Genomic DNA, 18176 nt, shown 5'->3' with positions numbered 1-18176 from the left:
ATGGGCATACAGGTAGAGGTATCGATATACTGAAAGCTCCATTGTTTGATTGTTTTAACTACTACTCAGCAGAAAGGTCTGATTTCTCTGTTATTAAAACAAGACCCAGATGGCAAATATAAAGACCCTGTCACGAGTCCGACCGAGGGTGGCTTCCCTTCCCGGGCGGGTGGCGCTCGGCGGTCGTCGTCACCGGCCTATTAGCTGCCACTGATTGTCTTTCCTCCCCCTTCTTGTATGTTTATTGGTAGCACCTGTTTATGAATGATTAGTTTGTCTTTATTAGACAGCCGGCCCGCCTGGTTGTTGTGCGGGATTATTCGTTGTAACCTTCGGCTCTGTTGTAGAGGTACGTGTTAGTGCCTGGTCGTGCATTTTAAGCTGTACATTTTTCATTCCCTGTGTTTGGGGCCGTTAGTATTGTGAGCACCCTGTGGTGCGTTTGGTGCAATTAAAGAAGCACAGCATTGCACTCTCTGTCTCCTGCGTTTGACTCCACACCCCCGACACCCGGAGCATTACAGAATCCCGCACCACAAATTGAATGGAGTCAGCAGGAGCAGCAGCCAACCCTCTCCCATAGATGGAGGAACGGGTTCTCCACCACACCACCGTCCTCCATCGGATCGGATCCGCGATGGATCAAGTGATGGAGAGAATGGACCGATGGGAGAGGAGTGGTCTCCTCTCTCCACCTTCGGCACCCCCGGCTCCGGACTCCCCATCTCCCGAATCCAGCACCCTCCGTCTGACGCTACCGAGGGCTAATGATGGAGCGACGGCGGGTTGCCAGGGGTTTTGCTTCAGCTGGAGCTATACCTGGCCACCGTCAGACCTACTCCCTCGGGAGCGGAGAGGGTGAGTGTCCTCATCTCCTGCCTCAAGGGTCGTGCTCTGGAGTGGGCGAACGCAGTCTGGAATGGCCCAGACTCAGCGCGGGAGCACTACCCAGAGTTTTCCCGCCGCTTCCGTGCCGTGTTTGATCACCCTCTAGACGGCAGAGCGGTGGGAGAATCACTATTTCATCTCAGGCAGGAGAGGAGGACCTTGGCAGCAGGATCTGGGTGGAACGACAGGGCCCTTATGTAGTCCTGGTGTAGTCTCCAGGAGGACGTCCGCCGGGAGTTAGCGTGTCGGGACACCGCTCTGTCACTGGATCAGCTGATTGACATGTCCATTCGACTGGACAATCTGCTGGCTGCCCACGGGCGTTCAGAGAGGGTCCTGTGCGTTCCACCACCCAGCCCCTCCGCTCCCATTCCGATGGAGTTGGGAGGGGCTGTGCCGAGGGGTACCGGAGGAGGAGGCCTTCCATGCACCAACTGTGGTCGGAGAGGACACACGTCTGATCGGTGCTGGGGGGGTCCGTCTGGGAGTAGAGATGGCAGGCGGAACGCTTCTCGGTCACCCCAAGTGAGTCAGCATCAAACTCACCCAGAACCCCCTGTTGGCCACGTTTGTCTTAACCTTTTTTCTTCACTTTTTTCCCTCTTCCCAGCGTAAGGCGCTAGTCGATTCACACGCAGCTGGGAACTTTTTTGGATCGCGGACTCGCCCTTAAGTTAGGGGTTCCGCTGGTGCCGATAGATTCTCCTTTCCCCGTGCACTCCCTAGATAGCCGGCCATTAGGGTCAGGGATGGTCAGGGAGACCACGGTCCCACTGGACATGGTGACGCAGGGGAATCATAGGGAGCGTATCAGTTTTTTTATTATTGATTCGCCTGCGTTTCCAGTGGTGCTGGGGATTCCCTGGCTGGCCCGGCACAATCCTAAAAGTTCGTGGAGACAGGGGTTTCTCCAGGGGTGGTCAGAGGAGTGTTCTGGAAGGTGTTTGGGAGTTTCAATCGGTGCCACGTCGGTGGAGAGTCCAGACCAGGGTTCCACGGTGTGCATTCCCCCCGAGTATGCCGATTTGGCAATCGCTTTCAGTAAAGTGAAAGCGACTAAATTACCACCTTATCGACCGGGAAGGGATTGTACGATAGATCTCCAGGTAGACGCTGCGCTTCCCAAGAGTCACGTGTACCCGCTGTCCCAGGAGGAGACGTTGGCAATGGAGACATATGTCACGGAGTCGCTGGGACAGGGGTACATTCGGCCCTCCATCTCACCCGTCTCCTCGAGTTTCTTTTTTGTGAGGAAAAAGGAGGGAGGCTTGCGTCTGTGTATTGATTATAGAGGTCTAAACGCCATCACAGTGGGGTATAGTTACCCTCTACCTCTCATCGCTACGGCGGTGGAATCATTCCACGGAGCGCAGTTCTTCACAAAACTGGATCTCAGGAGCGCGTATAGTCTGGTGCGTATTCGGAAGGGAGACGAGTGGAAAACCACATTTAGAACCACATCAGGCCACTATGAGTACCTCGTCATGCCGTATGGGTTAAAGAATGCTCCAGCCGTTTTTCAATCCTTTGTAGACGAGATTCTCAGGGACCTGTGCGGGCAGGGAGTGGTTGTTTATATCGATGACATTCTGATCTACTCGGCCACTCACACCGCGCATGTGTCTCTGGTGCGCAAGGTGCTTGGTAGACTGCTGGAGCATGACCTATACGTCAAGGCTGAGAAATGCGTGTTCTCTAAACGAGCCGTCTCTTTTCTGGGTTATCGCATTTCCACCTCGGGGGTAGTGATGGAGGGCGACCGCATTAGGGCCGTGCGTAATTGGCCGACTCCGACCACGGTAAAGGAGGTGCAGCGGTTTTTGGGTTTTGCTAACTACTACCGGAGGTTTATCCGGGGTTTTGGCCAGATAGCGGCTCCCATTACCTCACTGCTGAAGGTACGGTGCGGTTGCAGTGGTCAGCAGAGGCGGACGGGGCATTCAACAAGTTGAAAGCGCTGTTCACTGATGCACCCGTGTTGGCGCATCCGGACCCCTCTCTAGCATTCATAGTGGAGGTGGACGCGTCTGAGGCTGGGGTGGGTGCCGTGCTATCACAGCGCTCGGGTACGTCACCAAAACTCCGCCCCTGCGCTTTCTTCTCAAGGAAGCTCAGCCCAGTGGAGCGTAACTATGATGTGGGGGACCGGGAGTTGCTAGCGGTGGTTAGAGCTCTGAAGGTGTGGAGACACTGGCTTGAGGGGGCTAAGCACCCCTTTCTCATCTGGACCGACCACCAGAACATGGTGTATATTCGGGCAGCTAGGAGACTTAACCCACGTCAGGGAAGGTGGGCCATATTCTTCACCCGGTTCCGGTTTACTTTGTCTTATAGACCGGGCTCCCAGAATGTAAAGGCTGACCCACTGTCCCGCCTTTACGACACGGAGGATGGGTCCACCGAACCTACTCCCATCCTTCCCGCCTCAAAGCTGGTAGCACCAGTGGTATGGGAGGTGGACTCGGACATCGAGCGGGCGTTACGGGCGGAAGCCGCGCCTCCTCAGTGTCCAGCGGGGCGAAGGTACGTGCTGCTTGGTGTTCGGGACAAACTGATTCGGTGGGCTCACGTCCTACCCTCCTCGGGTCACCCTGGGGTGACGAGGACAGTGGGGAGCCTTCAGGGGAGGTATTGGTGGCCTACTTTGGCTAAGGACGTTAAGGGTTATGTCTCCTCCTGTTCAGTGTGCGCCCAGAGTAAGGCTCCTAGGCACCTTCCTAGAGGGAAGTTACAACCTCTCCCCGTTCCACAGCGGCCATGGTCACATCTGTCCATAGATTTCCTGACCGATCTTCCGCCGTCTCAGGGGAACACCACGGTTCTAGTGATTGTGGATCGGTTATCTAAGTCCTGCCGTCTCCTCCCGTTGCCCGGTATCCCTACAGCCCTACAGACTGCGGAGGCATTATTCACCCATGTCTTCCAGCACTACGGGGTGCTGGAGGACATCGTTTCTGATCGGGGCCCCCAATTCACGTCTCGAGTATGGAGGGCGTTCATGGAACGTTTGTGGGTCTCTGTCGCCTGACCTCCAGTTATCGCCCCGAGAGTAATGGGCAGGTGGAGAGAGTGAACCAGGAGGAGGGTAGGTTTCTGCGGTCGTATTGCCAGGATCGGCCAGGGGAGTGGGCACGATACATTCCCTGGGCTGAAATGGCCCAGAACTCACTACGCCACTCCTCTACTAACGTGTCCCCTTTTCAGTGTGTATTGGGGTACCAGCCGGTCCTGGCACCATGGCATCCGAGCCAGACCGAGGCTCCTGCAGTGGAGGAATGTGTACAGCGCTCCAAGGAGACCTGGAGGGCCGTCCAGGAATCTCTACAACAAGCGAGTGGACGGCAGAAGAGGAGTGCTGACCGCCACCGCAGTGAGGCCCCCGTGTTTGTACCAGGGGACAGGGTCTGGCTCTCGACCCGAAACCTACCCCTCCGCTTGCCCTGCCGGAAGCTGGGTCCGCAGTGTGTAGGGCCCTTTAAAGTCCTGAGGAGAATAAACAAGGTGTGTTATCGATTACAACTCCCTTCCTATTATCGTATTAACCCCTCGTTTCATGTGTCTCTCCTCAGGCCGGTGGTAGCTGGTCCCCTGCAGGACAGTGAGGTGCCAGAGGTCCCTCCCCCCCCTCTGGACATCGAGGGGTTCCCGGCGTATACGATCCGGGCCATTCTGGACTCAAGACGCCGGGAGAAGGGCCTGCAGTACCTCGTGGACTGGGAGGGGTACGTTCCGGAGGAGAGGTGCTGGGTACCGGTGGGGGACATCTTGGATCCATCCATGTTGAGGGATTTCCATTGCCTCCATCCGGATCGCCCTGCACCACGTCCTCCGGGGCGACCTCGAGGTCGGTGTCAGCGCGTCGTGACAGTACCCCCCCCCCCGACGCGCGGGATCCGCGCGTCAGGAGGGGGGGGGGGGGGGGGGGGGGGTACTGTCACGAGTCCGACCGAGGGTGGCTTCCCTTCCCGGGCGGGTGGCGCTCGGCGGTCGTCGTCACCGGCCTATTAGCTGCCACTGATTGTCTTTCCTCCCCCTTCTTGTATGTTTATTGGTAGCACCTGTTTATGAATGATTAGTTTGTCTTTATTAGACAGCCGGCCCGCCTGGTTGTTGTGCGGGATTATTCGTTGTAACCTTCGGCTCTGTTGTAGAGGTACGTGTTAGTGCCTGGTCGTGCATTTCAGCTGTACATTTTTCATTCCCTGTGTTTGGTGCCGTTACTATTGTGAGCACCCTGTGGTGCGTTTGGTGCAATTAAAGAAGCACAGCATTCCACTCTCTGTCTCCTGCGTTTGACTCCACATCCCCGACACCCGGAGCATTACAGACCCAGTCTATCTAAAAAACTGGAGGCCCCTTACACTTCAATGTTGTGATGCAAAAATACTAGTAAAATGCATAGCACTCAGAATTAAAAGGGTTTTACCAGGTATTGTTCATCCTGATCAGACAGGTATTTTACATGGACGATACATTGGAGATACGACAACTATTAGAAATAATAATACATCATGAAACATCTAAGAAACCAGGCCCGGTATTTATAGCAGATGTTGAAAATGCATTTGATAAAGCAAGACTGGATTTTATAAATGCCTGTATTTTTTTCAATTTTGGTGATTCTCTTTTAAAATGGGTAAAAGTAATGTATAGGTGTGAAATAGTAAATAATGGTTACTTCTCAGAGTTTTGAACTGTCAAGATGAGTTAAACAGTGTGGGTGTCTACTGTCACCATGTCTATTCGTTATGGCCATCGAAAAGCTAGCTATTAAAATCTATTAAACCAGACAAAATAAAGTGTGCCTATCTATATAATGAATATGAATTGGGTGGGTTGAGATTATTAAATATAAAAGCACTAAACCTCTTTTTCAAAAAGCTTCACTCATTCAAAAGTTTTATTTGAACCCTAAATGGTTCTCAAGTAGATTACTAAGAAAAGCGCATCCATTGTTTAAAAATGGCCTTTTTGCCTTTTTGCAGATTGCCTTATCTAATTTTCGATTAAATTAAAATTTTACTTTTTTTCAAAGTAACTCTCTTTTTCAAACAAGCATTGCAGAGCTGGCTACAATTTAAATTTCACCCCCTGAAAATATATAACTAATATTACAACAAATACTATGGCTGAACTCAAATGTGCTGGTTGATAAAATTCCTGTATTTATAGGAAAGATGTTTGAAAAGGGTATTTTTCTCTCAACTTTACCATTCCAATTGACAAAATAATTTATGTCCTTCATGGAGTTATCAGAATTGTACGGGAACGGGGTCTCGAATGGTTGAGGGACAGCTATTGGGGAACTGGGGGGGGGGGGGGGGGGTCTTGGAGGGTTTGGGTTCACGTTCTTTCTCTGTCAACGTGCCCTTGAGCAGGGCATTGACCCTGGATGCTTCTGTGTGTCGCTCTGAATGGGTGTCTGTTGGATGACTGATATGGTGTAGTTGTTGAGCGGCTTCACTGCAAATATATTGTATGTTTCGGATATTCAATAAAACTGACAGGCACTACCTAACTGCCTTTATTTTTTACCTAATAACTGAACTTCTCCCCCCTTCTCTTTTCTTTGCTTAATCACGAGTGTCACCCTTGCACTGTGGGTGTTCCCTGAACGCCTTTGTTTGTGTCAGAGGGGGGTGATGAAGGGGTCAGAGGTGTGAGCCGGCGATATCATGAGTGGACCTGTGGTCACGGCTGAGAACAGGACCTGCATTCATAAAGTGTCTCAGAGTAGGAGTGCTGATCTAGGGTTAGGTCCTTCTTGTCTCTTATTCATTATGATCTAAAAGAAAGACAAAACTGATCCTAGATCAGCACTCCTGCTCTGAGATGCCCAGTGCTCTCTTTGTCTGTCGCCCTCCCTCACTTAACCTCGTCAGGTGACAGTGGCAGGTTCAGGGGTGTTAAGAGCTTATGTCCAAGGCCATTTGTCAGACGCAGCTATAAAAAGGACGACGCTCGAAACCGTTTCCAACCGTGCTCCCAGCCAAACATTGTTGGGTTGATCTACCTACTGTGTAACTCTGTCCCAAAGGGAAACCTGGCCAACTTCTAGCCAACATCACTAACGTTGCGTGCGAGACGAGGTAAATATCATAGCTCGTGCTCCACACCACCAGTGTCTGCAACATTCCTCCTTCTCTCATTTCTGAACAGAACAATGATGAAAGTGTGGGGCATGGATGTGAGGCCATGGGATGGTTGGAATGGTGGGTTGGCCGGTGGAGGTGGGGGATGGGGGGAATTTGTTTGGATTGGGATCTGTTCAATTTGTGGAATGTGGACTGATTTCACACTGGGCTCACACGATTGGCTAGTGCAGGGAGATAGATGGACAGAAAATACCCCCTCCCAAAGCATTCTGTTCCTTTCAGTTCCATATACATACAGAGGGCCCCAAAAGCCCCAGCCAGGAGAGGGGTCTGGCTGGAGAGGGGTCGAGCACAATACATTCAGTGTTGCAGATTTTCTTTCCGTTGTCTGTGGAAAACATAACCAATTCAAACTTGATGACAGTCAAGTTATTAACTGCCATAGTTGAGTTTTGATAGTGATTGTGATCATACAAGTATCATCGTACTGGTTGTATCCCTATGTGATAATTGCATGATTTGTGAAAAAGCCCTGCCAGTCAATGACAATGTGCATCATAAAAACTGCATTGTGTAAATGAACGTAATGTACTGTAGTAAACATGGATTAGAATATGTGGGATTAGATAATTTTTTTGTCAGAGCTCTCTGACACTTCCTGAGAAGAAATGTTAGTGTTGGAGTGTTAAATGAGAGGAAGAGGTGGTAATGGATCATGTTTAGCCAAGCTAACAACCTGGAGAAGCACACTAACCAGTAGTTATCCACCCCCATATATCTCACCTGTGGACTGGATACTTGATAGCCTGCAGACCACGCATCTGATATGCATTTTATCTGCTCTACCCATCAAGGGTTCATGGCTGGAATTCAAGCCAGACACCTCTCCCCTCTCCTGGAGCTTTAGCACAACAATTACTTAACAAACAAGGCCAAGCTATTTTGAAGAATCTAAAGTGCAAAATATATTTTGATTTTATTAACACTTTTTTTGGTTACTACTGTACATGATTCCAAAAGGTGTTATTTCATAGTTTTGATGTCTTCACTATTATTCTACAATGTAAAAAATAGTACAAATAAAGAAAAACCCTTGGATGAGTAGGTGTGTCCACCTTTGACTGGTACTGTATATATAACAATAATATTTATTGTTATTGCCAATGTTTTTGTATCAAAACCAAATGGCCTACAATCTGGACCAAAGATGGTTGTGATTCGCATTAAGAGTGGCACTCAATAAACACTGTGCCAGCACAGTGTGGCTATATGGGAGAAATTCAGAAGTGTACTGGTGTCACCCCATATCATGATGTCATAACAGACCATCACAACCAACTTATCCCTCCAAACATGTAAACGGCTCTCAATTGTGACATATGACAAATAAAAGTTGTAATGACTTGTTATGCCATCTCAACTGTATTAGGGTATTATTATACTGTATAATGTTTCAATCAAGCATTGCTGCCATCCAGAACTGTCCATCATTTTTCACAACAATAACCATCTCCTATTCTTCAAGTGCTTGTCTGGGCCAGAATGGTTTCACCTGTGTGGACACCATGGATAACTACGCGTACCTCTGCTCTCCTCGCGACGAGGTCCGCTACATGGGCAAAGACTGCAACAAACTGTGTGACGTATGCTCAGCTACGGAGGAGAGGACTGCCAAGAGGAAGTGACCGACTGTATTGACGAGCCGTGTCTAAACAATGGGACTTGGATTCGAGTGCCACTGGGGTTCGAAGAGGATCCTTGTGAAGAGGACTTGGACGAGTGTGCATCACACCCTTGCCAGAATGGGGCTATCTGCATGGATGGGCTTGGCTCAGTTTCCAGGGCTACAACTGCGAGATTGATATCAATGAGTGTGCCTCATGGCCCCGCGAGAATAACGGAACCTGCATCAATAAGAAGGACCAGTATGAATGTGAGTGCCTCGCAGGTTTCACAGGTACGCTGTTCCGCCTTTTCATCATTCACACCTCTGCCCACACATCATTCATACCTCTGCCTAACACTTCTTCCAGTGTGGAGGGAGATCTGATGCTTTGCGTGTTAATGTGTCTTAACTAAATGTATCAGCAAGATTCAGGTCTCATAGTACAGTGGTTATTTCTTTAAAAGTTGTGTCGTAATGCAGCACACCTTGCAGGCTGCCGCATAATTCTATGGCACGTTATTTAAGTGTCAGCCATTATTGCTAGTTAGTGCTGGTTTGACCACCAGAGGGCATCTTTGAGTAGCATTTTACTTTTTTAATGTTGGCTGTACAAGAGAATGTACTACTATATCATAGCATATGGGATTGACTTGAATTTATTAATTATTCCAACAAAAAGGAAAACCTCAGGGTTTCCGTTAGGAAAATATGGTGTACAACGTGACCGGTCGGGAGTTGGCTACTGTACTAAGAGCAAAATAATCCTAACCTTCCCACACCCTAGTGGGAGTCTAATCAATGCACAAACGGAGATTCAGTGAAAATAAACATCTCATTGATTCATCAGAACCACTGTACTTCATTCACTATGCCATAATTTGTTCACATTAAAGGTGCACTAAGCAAGATGACATAATACACAGCGGGACGATTTCATTTTACTCAATGTGGGCGTGCCAAAAATAATGATGCAAATTGTGCAGAGCTAATGAGTTTTGGCAGAGTTGAATGATTGTTTATTGTCCTGTTGTTGATGATGTCATCTTACTAACTGTACCACCTTACTAACTGTACCACCTTACTATCTGTACCACCTTACTATCTGTACCACCTTACTATCTGTACCACCTTACTATCTGTACCACCTTACTATCTGTACCACCTTACTATCTGTACCACCTTACTAACTGTACCACCTTACTAACTGTACCGCCTTACTAACTGTACCGTCTTACTAACTGTACCACCTTGCTAACTGTACCACCTTGCTAACTGTACCACCTTGCTAACTGTACCACCTTGCTAACTGTACCACCTTACTAACCGTACCACCTTTCTAACTTTATCAACTGTACCACCTCACTAACTGTACCACCTAACTAACTGTACCACCTAACTGTACCACCTAACTAACTGTACCACCTTACTAACTGTACCATCTTACTAACTGTACAAACTTACTAAGTGTACCTTTCTAACTGTACCATCTTACTAACTGTACCATATTACTAACTGTACCACCTTACTAACTGTACCAACTGTACCACCTTATGAACTGTACCACCTTTATAACTGTACCATCTGTACCACCTTACCATCTGTACCACCTTACTAACTGTACCATCTTACTAACTGTACAAACTTACTAAGTGTACCTTTCTAACTGTACCATCTTACTAACTGTACCATATTACTAACTGTACCACCTTACTAACTGTACCAACTGTACCACCTTATGAACTGTACCACCTTTATAACTGTACCATCTGTACCACCTTACCATCTGTACCACCTTACTAACTGTACCACCTTACTAACTGTACCACCTTACTAACTGTACCACCTTACTAACTGTACCACCTTACTAACTGTACCACCTTACTAACTGTACCACCTTACTAACTGTACCACCTTACTAACTGTACCACCTTACTATCTGTACCACCTTACTATCTGTACCACCTTACTATCTGTACCACCTTACTAACTGTACCACCTTACTATCTGTACCACCTTACTATCTGTACCACCTTACTAACTGCACCAACTTACTAACTGTACCATCTGTACCACCTTACTAACTGTACCACCTTACTAACTGTACCACCTTACTAACTGTACCATCTTACTAACTGTACCACCTTACTAACTGTACCACCTTACTAACTGTACCACCTTACTAACTGTACCACCTTACTAACTGTACCACCTTTCTAACTGTACCAACTGTACCACCTTACTAACTGTACCACCTTACTAACTGTACCACCTTACTAACTGTACCATCTGTACCACCTTACTAACTGTACCACCGTACTAACTGTACCACCTTACTAATTGTACCATCTTACTAACCGTACCACCTTTCTAACTGTACCACCTTTCTAACTGTACCAACTGTACCACCGTACTAACCGTACCATCTTACTAACTGTACCATCTTACTAACTGTACCATCTTACCAACTGTACCAACTTACCAACTGTACCACCTTACTAACTGTACCACCTTACTAACTGTACCACCTCACTAACTGTACCACCTCACTAACTGTACCACCTCACTAACTGTACCACCTCACTAACTGTACCATCTTACTAAGCGTACCTTACTAACTGTACCACCTTACTAACTGTACCACCTTACTAACTGTACCACCTTACTAAGTGTACCTTTCTAACTGTACCATCTTACTAACTGTACCACCTTACTAACTGTACCACCTTACTAACTGTACCACCTTACTATCTGTACCACGTTACTAAGTGTACCTTACTAACTGTACCACCTTACTAAGTGTACCTTTCTAACTGTACCATCTTACTAACTGTACCACCTTACCAACTGTACCACCTTACCAACTGTACCACCTTACCAACTGTACCACCTTACTAACTGTACCACCTTACTAACTGTACCACCTTACTAACTGTACCATCTTACTAACTGCACCACCTTACTAACTGTACCACCTTACTAAGTGTACCTTTCTAACTGTACCAACTTACTAACTGTACCATCTTACTAAGTGTACCATCTACCTAAGTGTACCATCTTACTAAGTGTACCTTTCTAACTGTTCCACCTTACTTACTGAACAACCTTACTAACTGTACCACCTTACTAACCATACCACAGTACTAACCGTACCATCTTACTAACTGTACCACCTTACTAACTGTACCACCTTACTAACTGTACCACCTTACTAACTGTACCACCTTACTAACTGTACCACCTTACTAACTGTACCACCTCACTAACTGTACCATCTTACTAAGTGTACCTTACTAACTGTACCACCTTACTAACTGTAGCACCTTACTAACTGTACCACCTTACTAAGTGTACCTTTCTAACTGTACCATCTTACTAATTGTACCACCTTACTAACTGTACCACCTTACTAACTGTACCACCTTACTAACTGTACCAACTGTACCACCTTATGAAATGTACCACCTTACTAACTGTACCACCTTTCTAACTGTACCATCTGTACCACCTTACTAACTGCACCACCTTATTAACTGTACCACCTTACTAACTGTACCATCTGTACCACCTTATGATCTGTACCACCTTACTATCTGTACCACCTTACTATCTGTACCACCTTACTATCTGTACCACCTTACTATCTGTACCACCTTACTATCTGTACCATCTTACTAACTGTACCACCTTACTATCTGTACTACCTTACTAACTGTACCATCTGTACCACCTTACTAACTGAACCACCTTACTAACTGTACCACCTTACTAACTGTACCATCTTACTAACTGTACCACCTTACTAACTGTACTGTCTTACTAACTGTACCACCTTACTATCTGTACCACCTTACTAACTGTACCATATTACTAACTGTACCAACTTACTAAGTGTACCTTTCTAACTGTACCATCTTACTAACTGTACCATCTTACTAACTGTACCACCTTACTAACTGTACCAACTTACTAAGTGTACCTTTCTAATTTTACCATCTTACTAACTGTACCATCTTACTAAATGTACCACCTTACTAACTGTACCAACTGTACCCCCTTATGAACTGTACCACCTTACTAACTGTACCACCTTTCTAACTGTACCATCTATACCACCTTACTAACTGTACCACCTTATTAACTGTACCACCTTACTAACTGTACCATCTGTACCACCTTTTGATCTGTACCACCTTACTAACTGTACCTCCTTTCTAACTCTACCATCTGTACCACCTTACTAACTGTACCATCTTACTATCTGTACCACCTCACTAACTGTACCACCTAACTAACTGTACCACCTAACTGTACCACCTAACTGTACCACCTAACTAACTGTACCACCTTACTAACTGTACCATCTTACTAACTGTACCAACTTACTAAGTGTACCTTTCTAACTGTACCATCTTACTAACTGTACCATATTACTAACTGTACCACCTTACTAACTGTACCAACTGTACCACCTTATGAACTGTACCACCTTTATAACTGTACCATCTGTACCACCTTACTAACTGTACCATCTTACTAACTGTACCACCTTACTATCTGTACCACCTTACTAACTGTACCAACTTACTAACTGTACCATCTGTACCACCTTACTAACTGTACCACCTTACTAACTGTACCACCTTACTAACTGTACCATCTTACTAACTGTACCACCTTACTAACTGTACCACCTTACTAACTGTACCACCTTACTAACTGTACCACCTTACTAACTGTACCACCTTACTAACTGTACCACCTTTCTAACTGTACCAACTGTACCACCTTACTAACTGTACCACCTTACTAACTGTACCAACTGTACCACCTTACTAACTGTACCACCTTACTAACTGTACCATCTGTACCACCTTACTAACTGTACCACCGTACTAACTGTACCACCTTACTAATTGTACCATCTTACTAACCGTACCACCTTTCTAACTGTACCACCTTTCTAACTGTACCAACTGTACCACCTTACTAACTGTACCATCTGTACCACCTTACCAACTGTACCACCTTTCCAACTGTACCACCTTACTAACCGTACCACCGTACTAACCGTACCATCTTACTAACTGTACCAACTTACCAACTGTACCACCTTACTAACTGTACCACCTTACTAACTGTACCACCTCACTAACTGTACCACCTCACTAACTGTACCACCTCACTAACTGTACCACCTCACTAACTGTACCATCTTACTAAGCGTACCTTACTAACTGTACCAACTGTACCACCTTATGAAATGTACCACCTTACTAACTGTACCACCTTTCTAACTGTACCACCTTTCTAACTGTACCATCTGTACCACCTTACTAACTGCACCACCTTATTAACTGTACCACCTTACTAACTGTACCATCTGTACCACCTTATGATCTGTACCACCTTACTAACTGTACCACCTTTCTAACTGTACCATCAGTACCACCTTACTAACTGTACCACCTTACTAACTGTACCACCTTACTAAGTGTACCTTTCTAACTGTACCATCTTACTAACTGTACCACCTTACTAACTGTACCACCTTACTAACTGTACCACCTTACTATCTGTACCACCTTACTAAGTGTACCTTACTAACTGTACCACCTTACTAAGTGTACCTTTCTAACTGTACCACCTTACCAACTGTACCACCTTACCAACTGTACCACCTTACCAACTGTACCACCTTACCAACTGTACCACCTTACCAACTGTACCACCTTACCAACTGTACCACCTTACCAACTGTACCACCTTACCAACTGTACCATCTTACTAAGTGTACCATCTTACTAAGTGTACCTTTCTAACTGTACCACCTTACTTACTGTACCACCTTACTAACTGTACCACCTTACTAACCGTACCACAGTACTAACTGTACCACCTTACTAACTGTACCACCTTACTAACTGTACCACCTTACTAACTGTACCACCTTACTAACTGTACCACCTTACTAACTGTACCACCTTACTAACTGTACCACCTCACTAACTGTACCACCTTACTAAGTGTACCTTTCTAACTGTACCATCTTACTAATTGTACCACCTTACTAACTGTACCACCTTACTAACTGTACCACCTTACTAACTGTACCAACTGTACCACCTTATGAAATGTACCACCTTACTAACTGTACCACCTTTCTAACTGTACCACCTTTCTAACTGTACCACCTGTACCACCTTACTAACTGCACCACCTTATTAACTGTACCACCTTTCTAACTGTACCATCAGTACCACCTTACTAACTGTACCACCTTACTATCTGTACCACCTTACTATCTGTACCACCTTACTATCTGTACCACCTTACTATCTGTACCATCTTACTAACTGTACCACCTTACTATCTGTACTACCTTACTATCTGTACCATCTGTACCACCTTACTAACTGAACCACCTTACTAACTGTACCACCTTACTAACTGTACCATCTTACTAACTGTACCACCTTACTAACTGTACTGTCTTACTAACTGTACCACCTTACTATCTGTACCACCTTACTATCTGTACCACCTTACTAACTGTACCACCTTACTAACTGTACCATCTTACTAACCGTACCACCTTTCTAACTGTACCAACTGTACCACCTTACTAACTGTACCACCTCACCAACTGTACCACCTAACTAACTGTACCACCTAACTAACTGTACCACCTAACTAACTGTACCACCTAACTAACTGTACCACCTTACTAACTGTACCACCTTACTAACTGTACCACCTTACTAACTGTACCACCTTACTAAGTGTACCTTTCTAACTGTACCATCTTACTAACTGTACCATCTTACTAACTGTACCATCTTACTAACTGTACCATCTTACTAACTGTACCATCTTACTAACTGTACCATCTTACTAACTGTACCATCTTACTAACTGTACCACCTTACTAACTGTACCAACTTACTAAGTGTACCTTTCTAAGTGTACCATCTTACTAACTGTACCATCTTACTAACTGTACCACCTTACTAACTGTACCACCTTACTAACTGTACCACCTTATGAACTGTACCACCTTACTAACTGTACCACCTTTCTAACTGTACCATCTGTACCACCTTACTAACTGTACCACCTTACCATCTGTACCACCTTACTAACTGTACCACCTTACTAACTGTACCACCTTACTAACTGTACCACCTTACTAACTGTACCACCTTACTAACTGTACCAACTGTACCACCTTACTAACTGTACCACCTTACTAACTGTACCACCTTACTAACTGTACCATCTTATTAACCGTACCACCTTTCTAACTGTACCAACTGTACCACCTTACTAACTGTACCACCTTACTAACTGTACCATCTGTACCACCTTACTAACTGTACCACCTTACTAACTGTACCATCTTACTAACTGTTCCACCTTACTAACTGTACCATCTTACTAACTGTACCACCTTACTAACTGTACCACCTTACTAACTGTACCACCTTACTAACTGTACCACCTTACTTACTGTACCACCTTACTAACTGTACCACCTCACTAACTGTACCACCTTACTATCTGTACCACCTTACCAACTGTACCACCTTACTATCTGTACCACCTTACTATCTGTACCACCTTACTATCTGTACCACCTTACTAACTGTACCACCTTACTAACTGTACCACCTTACTATCTGTACTACCTTACTAACTGTACCATCTGTACCACCTTACTAACTGAACCACCTTACTAACTGTACCACCTTACTAACTGTACCATCTTACTAACTGTACCACCTTACTAACTGTACTGTCTTACTAACTGTACCACCTTACTATCTGTACCACCTTACTAACTGTACCATATTACTAACTGTACCACCTTACTAACTGTACCATCTTACTAACCGTACCACCTTTCTAACTGTACCAACTGTACCACCTTACTAACTGTACCACCTCACTAACTGTACCACCTAACTAACTGTACCACCTAACTAACTGTACCACCTAACTAACTGTACCACCTTACTAACTGTACCACCTTACTAACTGTACCACCTTACTAACTGTACCTTTCTAACTGTACCATCTTACTAACTGTACCATCTTACTAACTGTACCACCTTACTAACTGTACCACCTTACTAAGTGTACCTTTCTAAGTGTACCATCTTACTAACTGTACCATCTTACTAACTGTACCACCTTACTAACTGCACCAACTGTACCACCTTATGAACTGTACCACCTTACTAACTGTACCACCTTTCTAACTGTACCATCTGTACCACCTTACTAACTGTACCACCTTACTATCTGTACCACCTTACTAACTGTACCACCTTACTAACTGTACCACCTTACTAACTGTACCACCTTACTAACTGTACCACCTTACTAACTGTACCAACTGTACCACCTTACTAACTGTACCACCTTACTAACTGTACCATCTTATTAACCGTACCACCTTTCTAACTGTACCAACTGTACCACCTTACTAACTGTACCACCTTACTAACTGTACCATCTGTACCACCTTACTAACTGTACCACCTTACTAACTGTACCACCTTACTAACTGTACCACCTTACTAACTGTACCACCTTACTAACTGTACCACCTTACTTACTGTACCACGTTACTAACTGTACCACCTTACTAACTGTACCACCTTACTAACTGTACCACCTCACTAACTGTACAACCTTACTAACTGTACCATCTTACTAAGTGTACCTTACTAACTGTACCACCTTACTAACTGTAGCACCTTACTAACTGTACCACCTTACTAAGTGTACCTTTCTAACTGTACCATCTTACTAATTGTACCACCTTACTAACTGTACCACCTTACTAACTGTACCACCTTACTAACTGTACCACCTTTCTAACTGTACCATCTGTACCACCTTACTAACTGCACCACCTTATTAACTGTACCGCCTTACTAACTGTACCATCTGTACCACCTTATGATCTGTACCACCTTACTAACTGTACCACCTTTCTAACTGTACCATCTGTACCACCTTACTAACTGTACCACCTTACTAACTGTACCACCTTACTATCTGTACCACCTTACTATCTGTACCACCTTACTATCTGTACCACCTTACTATCTGTACCACCTTACTATCTGTACCACCTTACTATCTGTACCACCTTACTAACTGTACCATCTGTACCACCTTACTAACTGAACCACCTTACTAACTGTACCATCTTACTAACTGTACCACCTTACTAACTGTACCACCTTACTAACTGTACTGCCTTACTAACTGTACCACCTTACTATCTGTACCACCTTACTATCTGTACCACCTTACTATCTGTACCATATTACTAACTGTACCACCTTACTAACTGTACCATCTTACTAACCGTACCACCTTTCTAACTGTACCAACTGTACCACCTCACTAACTGTACCACCTAACTAACTGTACCACCTTACTAACTGTACCATCTTACTAAGTGTACCTTTCTAACTGTACCATCTTACTAACTGTACCATCTTACTAACTGTACC

At 45.3% G+C, this 18176-nt stretch overlaps 1 pseudogene; it reads left to right on the top strand.

Annotated features, from left to right (window-relative positions):
• Window positions 1–637: 637 nt before the first annotated feature.
• Window positions 638–18176, top strand: part of LOC139387788 (protein crumbs homolog 1-like) — a 36722-nt pseudogene continuing 19183 nt past the window's right edge.

This window comes from Oncorhynchus clarkii, chromosome 29 (genome assembly GCF_045791955.1).
Source record: "Oncorhynchus clarkii lewisi isolate Uvic-CL-2024 chromosome 29, UVic_Ocla_1.0, whole genome shotgun sequence".
NCBI classification, from domain to species: Eukaryota; Metazoa; Chordata; class Actinopteri; order Salmoniformes; family Salmonidae; genus Oncorhynchus; species Oncorhynchus clarkii.
This window is presented reverse-complemented; position numbering and strand designations above follow the sequence as displayed.